Source organism: Mustelus asterias, chromosome 5 (assembly GCF_964213995.1).
Source record: "Mustelus asterias chromosome 5, sMusAst1.hap1.1, whole genome shotgun sequence".
Lineage (NCBI taxonomy): Eukaryota > Metazoa > Chordata > Chondrichthyes > Carcharhiniformes > Triakidae > Mustelus > Mustelus asterias.
Window position 1 is genome coordinate 98,122,494 of NC_135805.1, and position 15,961 is coordinate 98,138,454.

Consider the following 15,961-nt stretch of genomic DNA (forward strand, 5'->3'; position numbering starts at 1 on the left):
GTCTTCAGGGAAGTGAATGGGAAGGATATGAACTTCAAATAAACTTTTAAAAAAATAATTTGTGGAATGTCACTTCACTGGTACTTTCACAATTCCACCCAACACTCTTAACATTCTTCTGTAATCTATAGAGTATCTGCTCAGGTGCACACAATCTGGCCCTGCAAGCTTCCAATGCAACCAAAGCAGTGAGTTTTTCAAAGTCAGCACCCTTCCCTTTCTGCTGGCCTATCACCATTTGGCATCTACTTCTGAGCATAGTCAGAACCTATGCTAGCATGACGGGATGCATGGCATGAGCTACTTGCTATGTGATTAAAATTAAAGAAAACACTGGAAATACTCAGATGGTTAGGCAGCATGTGGTGATTGTCCCTTTAAGGATCAATCTGCGAGTAGCAAAGTACGGAATCACACTTTGGACTATGGGAAGAAATTGGAGCACCCAGAGGAAATCCATGCAGGCAGGGGGAGAACATGCAAACTCCACACAGACAGTCACCCAAGGCTGGAATCAAACCCAGGTCCCTGTGCTGTGAGGCAGCAATGCTAACCGCTGTGCCACCGAGCCACCTTGAATGCTATGTTATGGGGCAGATTAGTATGCGGGGTGAAAAACAAGGCGGTTCAATGGAAATTACTTGCGGAGGTCGATATAAATTTTAAATGTGCAATGGAGATCGTGCAGGCAACGGAAAGTGCTGAAAAGGGTGCACAAGAGTTACAGAGTGCACAAAATGGTGCCATTCACCATGCAATCATGCAAATCTGCAATCAAAAGTGGTGCCAAAACTGAAGAAGTAGCTGTGAGGCAAGAAACAAGTTCTGCCACAAATAAAACAAGATTTAGAAGAGGTAATCAAACAGCAAAGTTTGAAGCAGAATGTTACTGATGTGGAGGTAATCACTCCCCTGAATCATACAGGTATAAGCAGGCTGAGTTTTTTTTGCCACTTATGCATAGGTGCAGACACCAAGTCTACCAAGTAGCCGATTAAATAATGCATCACCAGAATACAATATGGAAGAGTCTAGCACCAATGATTAAAATATTTGTTCTGTTTAATATAAATTGGGCAAGATAGGCCCTATCACTGTAATGCTCCAGATAAATGGGAAGCCTCTTAAGATGGAAGTTGATACAGTAACATCAGCTACCGGGACAGGTGCACATACATATCGGTACTTGAATGTATGCTCACCACCTATATATTCTGTGCCTGCGCACCTCGCTCCACTTCACCTGATGAAGGAGCAGCACTTCGAAAGCTTGTGATTTCAAATAAACCTGTTGGACTATAACCTGGTGTCGTGTGACCTCTCAACTTTTACTGGAGAAGCAACAAAAGAAGTGGGCATTGCAATGGTACCTGTAAGCTATGGACAACTGTGTGCCAACTCTCATGATCATGGTGACAGGCAAAGGACCGAGCCTTCTCGGTACGATTGGCTTAAGGATATCAAATTTAATTGGATTGAGATATTCCAAGTGTGGGGAGGAAGACTACTTGAACAGAAGAATTATGCCTCTCCACAAGGAATCGGAAACCCCTGAACGACTAAATTTATAATTAACTAAATTCATGTACTAAATGTTTAATTATCTTGGACTGTGTAAATTGAGTATTAACATTCGTATAAAAAGGACTTGGAGGGAGAGGGATGTGGTGATTGTCCCTTTGAGGATCAATCTGCAGAGTAAGGATCACATGATCCAGGGAATGAATCTGGGAGCAGGGTGGGGGGAATCACCCTGGTAAGCGTAGGCTTCTGTATTCAGAGTCAATTCGGGAGCTGATGGCAGCCACGAGGCTGCATTCCTCTATATAGTTTTAACCTGTAAATAAATAAATTTGACTTGAACTTCTTCAAACTGAAACGTGGAACCTGAACTTTTGGTCTAACGGAAAGGCTCTCGGTCTGCACAAACATGCCAGATCGAGAAGTCCCATCCCTCAACCCAGACGCCACCATTTTCACAAGGGAGAGGGGGACAGGGCCAGTTTCTAAATTGCATATCCGTGGTTTGGGGAGCCAGCTGCCTATATAAATCAGCAACAGCCTCCCCTCATTTATGAGTTTAGTGAGGTAGATGTCTGAAACCCAAAATGTGGAGATTAAGCTGGTAGGACTTGTTTGGATAGCCAGGTTGGCATTTTAGAAAGGTATGGTACAACTTTGAATATGGTCTAAGGATACCTTTTTAGAGAAGTCAAGTACCCTTTGGTGGAAATAAGATGCCCACTGGAAGAGTCAAGTAACACTTTGGGAGAGATAGAATATCTTTAGAATTGTTAATTGTACACACGACTGTGTGTAAATAGTGCATAAGCTCATTGGATCTCTCAAATCAATCAAAGAATTTCAAAGCTATCAAGTATTGTGAAGCTGTCAAATAACTATCAAATCTGTCAAATGGCTGTCAAGACATCAAAGAACTGTTAAAACTCATTGGAACTATCAAACCTGTCAAGCGGTTTAACTCTGCTGGGCTTTAAAGTTAAAAACAAAAGTGTGGAGTTTAAGAAAAACAATTACTTAAATACTTATCTCTTCCCTGAACCTGGCTGGGTGTTTCACCCTGTTTGTTGACATAATCTTGAGGGTTATCATTATAAGATATGTGCTGTATGACTGATTGTACACCCTAACATTATCATAGTGGGGTGCCTGTTAAGTGAGTAGTTTGACTGACAGCTAGAAGTGGTTATAATAGATGTTTGTTTTCGTTAGAGATAAGTACTTTGTGAAATGTTTGTTTTCATCAGGGAAGAGAAAAGTATTTAATAAAATGGTTGTTTTCAGAATAGATTAGTTAGAGGAATATCATTAATTCATAGCATTGATTTGTTTTTAATAGTGAAATCATCAATAAACAGCTTTAGATTGTCAGCATGGCTTCTGAAGTTTTCCTATGGTGATTACTCGGTGAGTTGGCATGGGAGTAAGGGCAAAGTGGATCAATTTGTATGAGTTGGCACTAAGTTGGCAGCAGGGCTATAAAGAGCCATGGGAATGAATGGGACGTGGGCTGGAATCGGTGGCATGAGGGACCATGGGAAAAGAGGACCATAGGTTGGCATGGAAGGTGGGGTATCCAAGGAATAGGTTTACAAGGAGTTATTGGGATTCATGGGAGGTCATGTACAGGGTCTTAGGTTGGCATGAAGGGTATGGGAGTCCATGCAGGTAGATACAGGGACAAGGGTTAGCATGAGGGGCCATGGGGTTTGGTGGGGGCATGGGTGGGCATGGATCTGGCATGAGAAAGTAATGGGGGTGAGGATTGAAGGGATGTTTTATTGTTTTTTATCAATCTTTCACACTGGGTCTGCACAAAGAGGCAAGCCTTCTGGCCAGCCCACCTCTGTATCCAGCAGCCTCTGCATCCATTCCAGTGCAGCTTCAATCCAACCCTCCTTAGAACCATAGAAAATTACAGCTCAGAAACAGGCCTTTTGGCCCTTGTGTGTGCCGAATCGTTTTTTGCCTAGTCCCACTGACCTGCACTTGGACCATATCCCTCCACACCCCTCTCATCCATGAACCCGTCCAAGTATTTCTTAAATGTTAAAAGTGACCCCGCATTTACCACTTTATCCGGCAGCTCATTCCACACTCCCACCACTCTCTGCGTGAAGAAGCCCCCCCTAATATTCCCTTTAAACTTTTCTCCTTTCACCCTTAATCCATGCCCTCTGGGTTTTTTCTCCCCCAGCCTCAGCGGAAAAAGCCTGCTTGCATTCACTCTATCTATACCTGTCAAAATCTTATACACCTCTATCAAATCTCCCCTCAATCTTCTACGCTCCAGGGAATAAAGTCCCAACCTATTCAATCTCTCTCTCTAACTCATCTTCTCAAGTCCCGGCAACATCCTTGTGAACCTTCTCTGCACTCTTTCAACCTTATTTACATCCTTCCTGTAACTAGGTGACCAAAACTGTACACAATACTCCAAATTCAGCCTCACCAATGCCTTATATAACCTTACCATAACACTCCAACTTTTATACTCGATACTCCGATTTATAAAGGCCAATGTACCAAAGGCACTCTTTACGACCCTATCCACCTGTGATGTCACTTTTAGGGAATTCTGTACCTGTATTCCCAGATCCTTCTGTTCAACTGCACTCTTCAGAGTCCTACCATTTACCCTGTACTTCTACTTTGGTTTGTCCTTCCAATGTGCAATATCTCACACTTGTCTGCGTTAAATTACATTTGCCATTTTTTAGCCCATTTTTCTAGTTGGTCCAAATCCCTCTGCAAGCTTTGAAAACCTTCCTCACTGTCCACTACACCTCCAATCTTTGTATCATCAGCAAACTTGCTGATCCAATTTACCACATTATCATTACTTCCCCGCAAGAACAAAAACCCCAATCTCTAGGCTTCTTTTTCCAGGTTTGCGGAGATTTCCCAGTTCTACACACCTATTGAGGAGTGAAAATACAGGCCATTAACTCTATTTCATCCTCTCCAGATGCCACAAGACTTGCTAACCATTTGCAGCATTTATTGTCTTTATTGCAGATTTAAAACAATCGCTTTTGTATATCTTCTATAGACTGGTCAAACAAGGTGCCCAATGTGCAACTGAGGGTCCATATTGTATCAGATTGAACATTCAGGTGGGACCCTGAAACTGGCAAAAAGGCATTTGTTCTGGTTCTGCCAGTTGCTGTACATAGCCTTACATGTTTACATTACTGAACATCAATACCTTACTGTTATGGGATGTTGGTTCCTCCACAATTGTCACTGTTAGATATACCTCTCAATGACTATCAAAGTATTCTTCTTTTGAATGTAGGGCTCTGGAGATCTGGGTCTATCACTTGTGCAGCTACTAAATGATCCTCACCTGTCCTCAAATGATGGGTCTTCTCTTCTTCCACCTTCAGCTTTTCTTCTTCCTGCTCTCCATCTCTGAGTGATCCTCCCCTTCACACTGATGGGCAAGATGTTCTGCCCCCCAGCGCCCCGCAGCCTGCCCTTGGCTGATAGTGGGATCTTCTGGTCCCGCCGCTGTCAATGGGATTTCCTGTTGTTCACACCCTCTGCCACTAGGGAACATGTGACATGAGGTAGCCATCAGTGGGGCCAGAAGATCTTGTTGGTGGGAACAGCTGGAAATTTCCAACCATTATCTATAACCACCTGAGTGGATGTAATTCAGTCACTGCATGTTAAGCTTTGAAACTGTGACAAGATGCCTAATGAGATGCTTCTTCCAGATGCCATGAAGGGTCTGGTCTCCAATTGCTTTGCATTCCTGTCAAGACCTAAAAAGAAATAAACATCAAGGTGAATATGTATTTCAGGGATTTATCATCATTCTTAATCACACAAGAAGTTCTGAAAGTTGACTTTTCAGGCACACTAACCAGAATTGTGTGGAAGGTAAAGTCTTAACAAGGCCATGCCAGCACTCAGCCCCTCTCCTGCCACTTCTTTCATAGAATCATAGAATCCCTACAGTGCAGAAGGAGGCAATTCAGCCCATCGAGCCTGCGCCGACAACAATCCAACCCAGGCCCTATCCCTGTAACCCTATGTATTTACCTTACCAATTTTGCCTGACAATTTAGCATGGCCAATCAACCTAACCCGCACACCTTTGGAATTGCATAGGTTCATAGAATTCATAGAAACCCTACAGTACAGAAAGAGGCCATTCGGCCCATCGAGTCTGCACCGACCACAATCCCACCCAGGCCCTATCCCTATATCCCTACATATTTTACCCACTAATCCCTCTATCCTACGCATCTCAGGACACTAAGGGGCAATTTTTATTTTAGCATGGCCAATCAACCTAACCCGCACATCTTTGGACTGTGGGAGGAAACCAGAGTACCTGGAGGAAACCCACGCAGACACGAGGAGAATGTGCAAACTCCACACAGGCAGTGACCCAAGCCGGGAATCGAACCCAGGTCCCTGGAACTGTGAAGCAGCAGTGCTAACCACTGTGCTACTGTGCCGCCCATGGAGCTCTACTGCCCATTCCTTGAATGAGCTTGTTGCTGTAGCAGAAACTCCTGTCCAATAGTTCTGGCCATATTTCAGTTTGCAAGTGACAAATTAAGGCTGTAAAAGTTTGGCAGATACAATTTAATGTTGTTGCTGGTACCATATAGAAACATAGAAAAACTACAGCACAAAACATTTAGCAGAAGGCTGGCCAACATTTGGCTTGCAGAGACATATAAAACTTCCATGACAAGTGAGATTTGCTCCTATCTTTGAGGGATGGAAAAACTCTTAACAGTTAAATCTATTGCTATGCCATCTTGTAACTTTGCCATCATTAAAATGTCTGAATTTCAAACACATGTCACACATAAAATTTTGAAGATCTGAATAGTTTCTTGTAAAATTTTATCTGATTTGAAAAAAATATTCTGTTATGTTTTTAGGGGCATTGGTTCAACCTATAGAAAAAAACCTAGTACATTTTGTGCAGAAAATTATCATGATCATTAAATCCTTGTATATGAAGTGTCTTTCCAGACTGAAGTAACAGAAATTGCTACAATATTAAGGATTTGTAGCCTTCAATGTCAGTGAATATTGTTAACTTCAGTTGGGAAGAAAGCTATCAAAGCTATTTATTTAGAAGCTACTTTGTAGATTGGTTCAGTTACAGAATGTCCTGGTAACATTGTGTTTTGATAGCCCAGATTAATAAACGCAGGATGCAGTTGCTTATGATAAATGATCAAATACATTTTTCTTAGCCACGAAATTGTATGTTCAGAACCCATGTTTATTCGTGCTGCTAAACACTGGAATAGAAGTTGTGTTATTAAACCATCTATAGTGATCTTCTCTGCCTCAGTTGAAATAATCCAAGAATCTCAAGTCTCTTCTGATAACTATAGTTCCTTAACCCCTGAATCACCTTGGCAAATCTACACTGCACAATTTCTATGATTTTAATGTTCTTCTCGAATGGGGTGTGCAAAACTGCACACAGGGCTCTAAGTGTGGCTTAATCATTGGCTTGTAAACATTTATTATGACTTATTTATTCTTTTTCTGTCTGATTCATTAAATCCAAAATGCTATTGGCCTTTTTCATGGCTTTATCTACCTGCACTTAAAGAAAGTTTAAACTTGACCTCTTATATATCTCTCTTTATTCACATACTTCAGCATGTTTCCATTGATTGTATAGTTCCATTGTTCATTTTTCTACAATATATATTATTTTTATCCCAATTAAATTGTATCTGCCAAACTTTTACAGCCTTAATTTGTCACTTGCAAACTGAAATATGATGAAGACTCTGTCTATCCAATATATCCAAACATCAGGAACAAAAGTGTATTGATCTCTGTGGTACACTCTTCAATCTTTTTCAAATCCAAGCAAAACCCATTAACCCTAACAGTTTCCCATCAGACAAGCAACCTTTTAAAGTTGTTGCTGGTACCATATAGAAACATAGAAAAACTACAGCACAAAACAGGCCCTTCGGCCCCACAAGTTGTGCCGAACATATCCCTACCTTCTAGGCCTGCCTATAACCCTCCATCCTATTAAGTCCCATGTACTCATCCAGGAGTCTCTTAAAAGACCCTACTGAGTTTGCCTCCACCACCACTGACGGCAGCCGATTCCACTCGCCCACCACCTTCTGTGTGAAAAACTTCCCCCTAACATTTCCCCTGTACCTACCCCCCAGCACCTTAAACCTGTGTCCTCTCATAGCAGCCATTTCCACCCTGGGAAAAAGCCTCTGAGAGTCCACCCGATCTATGCCTCTCAACATCTTATATACCTCTATTAGGTCTCCTCTCATCCTACGTCTCTCCAAGGAGAAAAGACCGAGCTCCCTCAGCCTATCCTCATAAGGCATGCCACTCAATCCAGGCAAAATCCTTGTAAATCTCCTCTGCACCCTTTCAATCTTTTCCACATCCTTCCTGTAATGTGGCGACCAGAACTGAGCACAGTTCTCCAAGTAGGAGTACTGTGCTCCAAGTGGGAGTACTGTGCACAGTACTCCAAAATATGTCTAATTTTTTCGTAACAAGCCTCCTGTGAAACATCTATTGAACAATATACACTGCATCTACTACATTTTATTTACCAATTTGGTCAATAAATCCATTGCCCACGAATGACTTGTATGGTTATCCATCTTACCCTTACTTCACTTATTGAATTGAGCAGGTACATTAACCGGAGGGCTCTCCTCCAGTTGTCTGAGAGAATTTGTATATCTAAGGAGAATTGAAAATTATAGTGAGAAGCTTTCCTATCATATCTCTGAATTCTTTTAACAGCCTCGGGTGCATTCTATTAAACCCCAGCAATAATTCCACTTTGACTTCTACAACTTGTTTTTCAGAATGAATTTCCTTGTTACAGATATCTCTGTTTCTAACTAGGAGGACAGACAGTAAGTAAATAGTGCAGAGTCAATTGAAAATTTCAAGACTGTGATTGCTAGATTGTTGTTTGGTAAGAGTATCGAGGGTTATGGACCAAAAGTGAGGAAATAGAGTTGAGGTAAGATCAGTAATAATCTGAATGAATGGTGGAATAAGGTCAAGCGACTGCATGGCCTACTTCTGTTTGTATATAGAATACAGGTACTTGTGAATGGGCAACACAACAAGTAGAATTATTACTGCCTTGTTAGTTTTGTCCATATCCCAAGAAGAAACAAAAATAAAAAGGCCAAGAACAAAAAGCACAGTGATGCTTTAAAAATATTATTGATCCTACTGCAGGATATATGTTTGTAAGTAAATGAAAGAAACATTCACCAAACATTTTTCAAAGGTATATGTCATCATGGATGGAAATGAAATAACAAGAAGTCTTTAACATCTGCTATGGATCAAGAGAGTGGATCAAAAATAGGGAGCAAATTAAAGGACAGGAAATAGTTAATCAATGTAAACCTGTGCATATTGAAAGTGAAAGGAATGGCTGACATTTGAGAAAGGAGAACATATAATAAATATACATGGAAGGCAAATAAAAGTCAAGTTGCTGTGGTGGAAGATTGTATTATTAGATATGTATGCAGGGAAATATGATAACAACAGTAAATGTTTGTGAGAAATTAAAATGAGTGCTATTGTAGAGACAGTAAGCTGTATGTTAAAGCAAATTGGTCAGTAATCCTGTGGTTGATTTGATTTGATTTATTATTGTCATATGTATTAGCATACAGTGAAAAGTATTGTTTCTTGCGCACTATACAGACAAAGCATACCGTTCATAGAGAAGGAAATGAGAGAGTGCAGAATGTAATGTTACAATCATAGCTAGGGTGTAGAGAAAGATCACTTAATGCAAGGTAGATCCATTTAAAAGTCTGATGGCAGCAACGAAGAAGCTGTTCTTGAGTCGGTTGGTACGTGACCTCAGACTTTTGTATCTTTTTCCCGACGGAAGAAGGTGGAAGAGAAAATGTCCAGGGTGCGTGGGGTCCTTAATTATGCTGGCTGTTTTGCCGAGGCAGCAGGAAATGTAGACAGAATCAATGGATGGGAGGCTTGGTTTGGGCTACATTCACAACCTTTTGTAGTTTTGTGGTGGTTGTATATCGCACAATATAGCACATTACACATACCCTGGATATCCCAAAATGTTTTACAGCTTCACTTTTTTTCAACTGTAATCACTTGACATGTAAAAACATCGCAGCCAATTTGCACGCAGCAAAGTTGCACCAAATTGACTGAAATAAACAACCTGTTTTTTGTATTGGTTGAGTGATAAATCTTGAGACTGGATATTAGAAGAATACTAGTTGACACTGGATACCAGCAGGTCTTTTACATCCACCTGATTAGGCAGCCATGGCTCCAGTTCCATGTCTAAAAGGGGATGATGTTGAAATTTTATGGATGTTCCCCCAATCTCTTGTCACAAGTTTTCTGGAAATTACTCTGATAATCCCACAGAATTTCATGAACCACAGCTCCAACTTTGCAGCACTCTCAGCAGTAAAGTGAAACGTCAGTCAGCCCAGGTTATGAGCTCAAGTCCTGAAATGGGGCTCGGGTCCACAACTGACTGAGAAGCAAAAATAGCAAGCGATTGAGCTAAACAGACTCAATAATTAACAAATGAATGAAAATGCTTCTATTGCCTTTACTGTGGTAGAAAAAAGACTCTGAGCCAGATGAATGGCTCTGATATCTGCTATCAGATATAAAAACATGGTTGGTGCATTTTCATTTCACCCATTACTTCATAATTCCACTCCCAATAATTTGAAGTTGTTTTTTGAGCTAAGAGATGTGAGTTATTCAATAATTTCAACTAAATCCAGACCAGTGTATCTTCTACATAGCAGAGTGGTTTGCATAATCTTGCTTTTGTATGTAAAACCCACTTGGAAATTCTGTATGCAGAAGGTAATATTTTTGTTTCTAAAGACAGAAAATGTTACTATGGGGCTAGGAGTAGCTTTCCCCAATTCCACAGAGCTCATGATCAGTCCCCATCTCATCATTGCTGCTCCAGTACTCCCTCCACCCAAAGGTTTAGCTTAGGAATGCTTAATTTTGATGTCAAATAATGTGAAATGGGTGAACTGGCTATGGAGACATGATTGGCACTGGTAGCTCATCCAGCTAATGTAAATGGACTCCCTCACTGGGGGCACACCTTTTGTGCATCAGTGGTTAAGCGATAAGATAATGAACTACCTGAAAACCTTCAGTCATCATTGATTTGAGTAAAAGTTATATGATTAGGTTCAATTATGTTTCTTCCAAGAATACTTCTTAAAAATGCATTAAAGAAAAATAACCTAAATCATGTATGGATTTTTCAAATTCTCATCGTGTGTGTTGAATTTCTGTTCTCCATTATTTCGTAAAGTGTGGGGTGGGTCTTGTTGCACATTTCTAATTCATGGATCATGTTAATATTTAGAGATAACTTTTAGTTGTGGGAAGATTAAGGTTGCAAAGATAATTAAAATACCGGGCTCGAGAGAGTACCAGAATATCTAAAGAAATGGCAGATGAAAAGACATGTTTGTTTAACAAAGTTATAATAGAAGAGATAGCACTATAAAACATCAGGTGATCCTTAGTTAGCCAAAGAACTTGTAGTACTGACATTCCAGAGAGATATTTTGTTTTAGAAGGTAGAGCTAAATTAGTTTAAAAGCATTCAGGAAGGTTGTAAAACCAATTTACTTAAGTTGTAAATAAAGGATAATTAATCTAAAGGTTGTTCTGTGAACATCTCAGAGCAGCTTACATCATTATGGAATTGGATAAGCTTAGAGAGGGTTTTTGGTTTCAATTTATTTGGATGTTTGCTGGGAGAGTTTTTAGTTGCGGTTCGGACCTTGTGTAGTTTGCAGCTTGCTATTAGCCAAAGTGTGGAAGGGAATTTTAAAATCAGCTAGTTAGATTCACAGACAGATGTAGTCTTTTCAGTGACAGGATAGCTGGAAGGGGTTAAATGATTCTTTATAACCAGTTAATGTTGACAGTTTGCTCATATGTGAATACAATAACAGAATTAAAACAAATAAATCTGAGTTTAAAGTATATTATAATATATAAAATGTATTGTTCGTCTCGGTCAATAAGTGCAAATGCTGCAAAGTGTAATAGTAAGGTCAGAAGGTTTGAGCTGGGAATCCATTAGTCAGCAAAAGTAAGCATTAGACGTTTCAGGTTTTTGGGAGAAATGTTGTTGTAACATTATAGCAGCATACATTGTCCAGACATAAGATAGTGTATTTCTTGAGCCCAGAAATCATGTATCTCTCTGTCTTGGCAATGTGCCTGTGGGAAAGGTTCAGCTATGGAAAGTGTCCATAGTTACATAGCAACCAGGAAGTGGATTTAGCAAAAATGGGAAGATGTCCGGAATTAAATGGACAAATGAAATATCATTGTACTGAGTGACATATTGCAATTGACTGAGCTACATTGTCAAAAACTGGACTGACATGTGAACACTAAATGAAATTGACTCTAAGCTAATGAAGAGGTGTGTCTTAGATGACGAAAGGTATAATTGTTCTGTATTTTGGCCAAGTGCCTCTGATTTTTGGAGAGGTTTCACAGCCCTGAGCCTGAGCCGTCTGACCCCCTGGAGACCCTAGAATGGCCGTACGTTAATGTATTGTTTGTCTTGTATGATTTTTGTGTTTAAAATAAATTTTGGTTACGTCTTTTGAACAGAGACTTTGCCTTTTGTGAGTTTTTGAATAGAGTCTAAGTTTTTAGATATTGGCCACCTTTCTTTTTAAAAGAACACCCCCCCCCCCCCCCCCCCCACTACACAAAATTAGTGATAGCTTGGCCTGCTCTGTAAGCAGAGTAAACCACTGACTTCATTATTGACTGCGTGGAGTGCAGTGAGATTTAATCTACGTTTGAATGTTGTGGGGGAACAGAAGTTTGAAGATTGCCTCATTTGAAACTAGTGGGATAATCTACAATGGTTGCTATAGAACACTATGCTAAAGAAAACAACAAACAGATACGTTTGAAAATAGTGAAAAGTAACCAGAACAAGGGACTGAGACATCAATGCTCATGAGATGGGAAATGAAAGTTTTACCTCTGAGAATAGCTGGAGTGGAGGAAAATTCTCCAGAGACTATGGCTTACTTATGGATGACCCTTACATAAGTTAATAACTTTAAGATTGATGTGTCTTATAAGACAACTCTTGGATGATATAAGAAGTAAACCTGAGTGCAGAATGGACATAGCTATAAACCATATGGTTAAGTTAATAGTGCTTGCTTTACTTAATTCTTGCATATACAATAATATTTCTGTTTTTGTTCTTGTGACATAGTTCTATTGATTAAAATGAAGTGCCACCAGCTCTTAACCAGGACCAAAAATTTCCTGTCTCGCCCGCTGCAGGAATCCTAGCAGGTGAGACAGAAATTTCGGCGGACGATTTAAAGGTCCATTGAGCTTGGGCAGGAATTTCCGGTCTTGAGATGAGTGTGGCCAGAAATTCCTGCCCCAGATCAGATCAGACTCGATGTTTGGTAAAAGTGGAGTTCAACATTTTAAACATGAATGCTAAATTTGCACACTTTCATGACCTACTACTGTAGGTTGCTTGTGAAATTGTACCTTAGCAAACTTTTAAAAGGGAGAAATTGGCAGATAATGTCATTTGGTATTTCAACAAACAATTTATAGGATCATCTGTTGACCCCTGCCAAAATGCAGTATGAATTGTCCTTTATGCCTGAACAGTGGCCTGGGAATAACTTTGAAAGTGGACCTCAATTATAACACAAATAGGAATTTATTTTTTGTGGATTTGAAGTCATGCTTAACCAGAAAATGTTGATTGACACTTTATTTGGTACACTTTCTGACATGTCAGCATATACTTACTTATATGTATATAAAGGGATCAAAAGCCACTCTGAGCCTCTTCAAAATGTGTGCTTTCTCTTGAATAAACCTTCCTGAACGCCTCCATCTGAATAAGGCTATTGTAGTAATTACAGGACTTCAAACTAAGTATCAATCTAGTCACCCTTTTCTGAACTTTTCCCCAGTCCTCTATATTACCACCGAGTGAGGGGACCAAATTGGAACCAGCATTCCAGATGAGCCCCAACCGAGGCCTTGTGCACAGAGAGAATTGCTTTTATTAATTTATATTGAATTTTCTTGACATTACAACGTCATAACACTGACAACTTGCACGAGTTCACATCCAAGAACACCTAGATTCACCTTTCAGCAAACTCTTTTCAAACTGGGGTTTCCTTGAGGTAACCATTTCTTCTTGTCCATGCATCTTCGAGCCCAAATCTAATAACAATTCTCAAAACAATTGAAGTAAAATGTGGGCCACTCCAGATAAAAAGCAATTAACACTGTAACAGTTTTCTCTCTCAATATCAGGAGTACAGACTGTACTTTCTGTGGTTTGTCTTGTTTGCAACGTGTTCCTGGCTTTACAGCTGTAATTTGATTATTGCCTCATTCTCATACTTTTCTTGCATTTTGAATAAAACAACATTCCTTTAAATCTTGCACAACATACTCTCAGTCACGTGGCCTACTCACTGTGGATTGTTGAGTAATAGGGAGTTGTCTTCCTTTATAAAGTTTCAATCAACCTGTATTTGCTATAAAATACCAAAATGCAAATTTCATCTTTATTGTAAGATGTCATAAAACTTTGAATAATTTTATGTTCATTCAGTAACTGTGTACCTCTCAGTTTTGCTTATTTGAAGTGATGATGATGAGAGAGTGATGAATTCTAAACCTGCTTTGGTGTGCGCCAGTACCTAGCTATCTTTTTCCTTTAATCTCACTGAGCCTATTTCTCACTCTCAGTTCCTTTTCCCACCTTGAATTTCAGTCTTCAGGTACCCTTCCTCTCTTCCCCCCATCTCCCCCATTCAAATCTTAGTCCCTTATCTCCCTTTTCCTCTCCAATACCCCACACCCTCTAGCTCCAATCCCTTAACCCCAGCCCCTTGACCTTGAGCCTCATCCTTCAATTCACAGTCTCACTCATGACCCTTTCTCTCTTCTGAAATAAATTTCCATCTCCCCAGTCCCCAATTACCCTCTTCCAGCTCCACTTTTCCTATCACCCTGGTGTCTCTCTCTCTCTATCTATCTTTCATTTCCCTGGATCTCTTGCTTTTTCTCCACTGATTTCATTTCCATTTACACCAAGGCCAGATGACATAACAGCAGCTTCGCTAAAATTGGATTCTTTTTCACCTACACAGTGGTTATTTTTGCCTGGAAGTAATGATTAACTGCAGTTGAATCATGCAGCTCCCTCGGCACTTTCTGTAATGGGAGAAACCTCTGGTGTATCCGTCATCCAGAGGAAACCAATGCGGAATGTGATTGACAAGATGGTCAGCTCTTCACGATTAGTGCTAAGGCAAGGAAAGTTAGGTGTTCAGGCAAACCAGTTCAACAGATTATGGAAACTGCTAAAATAAATTCATGCCGACAGAGGCAACAAACTTGGAATATAAATTGTAACCCAGTGTTCTTGCACAGTGCGAGTACTTGCTTGAGTACAATAATCTCTGCCACATCCACCCAGTCTACCCAGCACCACACAGAAACAGTTCTGTAATAGTTTTGAGACTTGGCAACCGCTGTTATGCAATCATTCCTGTTTATACTTCACGGTGGATTCCACAGCAATCATCACAACACAAAACTGCGCACACTCAGTTGTTGGAAAGCTACAATTTGCAAATTTATTTTTTGATGCCTGCACTAATTGCCTTTTGAGATCAACCACGAGAAACCTCTGTTGTTCATCTGGATGGACAGATGGAAGATACAGCCCATCCAGATCCTGAAAACATGGGGATTGATATCGCTTGATTCAGTGCATAAACAGATGTAATGACCCTATTGTCACTGATGGCAACTGTTAAATCCAGAAGTTGTGTCGGGGGTACACTGTTCTTCCACAAGGTGTAGACTTGCAAATGCAATCAATATAGAGATCAGTGATTTGAAGTGAACTTCAACTTCTTGCATACTATTCTCACTTAGTGATTGCTGAAAAGGGAAACAAACTTCTTTCAGTTTGCAGAGAACAGAGCTCTGTGTATGAATATATGTAGCTTCTACCAAGTGTAAGTGAGCCACATTTTTTGAACTTAAGCAAAAGCTAGGGGGCTCAGGAGTTCCCTCCTGCATTCTCCATGACAGCACCTTGACCAATCAGCACTATTTTCTTAAGACAGCTTTCAATTGCTGTTTCATTTCATAGTATTCTTGTTATTTTTAAATTCATTCATGTGGTATGAACATCACTGGCTAGGCCAACGTATATTGCCCATCCCTATCGGTCTTGAGAAGGAGGTGGTGAGCTGCCTTTAACTCTTTAACCACTGCAGTTATCTGGTGCAGTATACCCACAGTCCTGTCAGGGCGGGAGTTCCAGGATTTTTACCCAGTGACAGTGAAGGAGTGGTGATGT

General features: G+C 40.2%; 1 long non-coding RNA gene across 1 annotated transcript in view; it reads left to right on the plus strand.

Annotated features, from left to right (window-relative positions):
• The window catches only part of LOC144493714 (uncharacterized), a 30,569-nt gene that overhangs the window by 10,174 nt on the left and 4,434 nt on the right, over positions 1 to 15,961 (plus strand). The window contains exon 2 of the long non-coding RNA XR_013497781.1: positions 12,815 to 12,897. This is a non-coding gene — a long non-coding RNA (uncharacterized LOC144493714). The remainder of the gene's footprint in view (positions 1 to 12,814; positions 12,898 to 15,961) is intronic.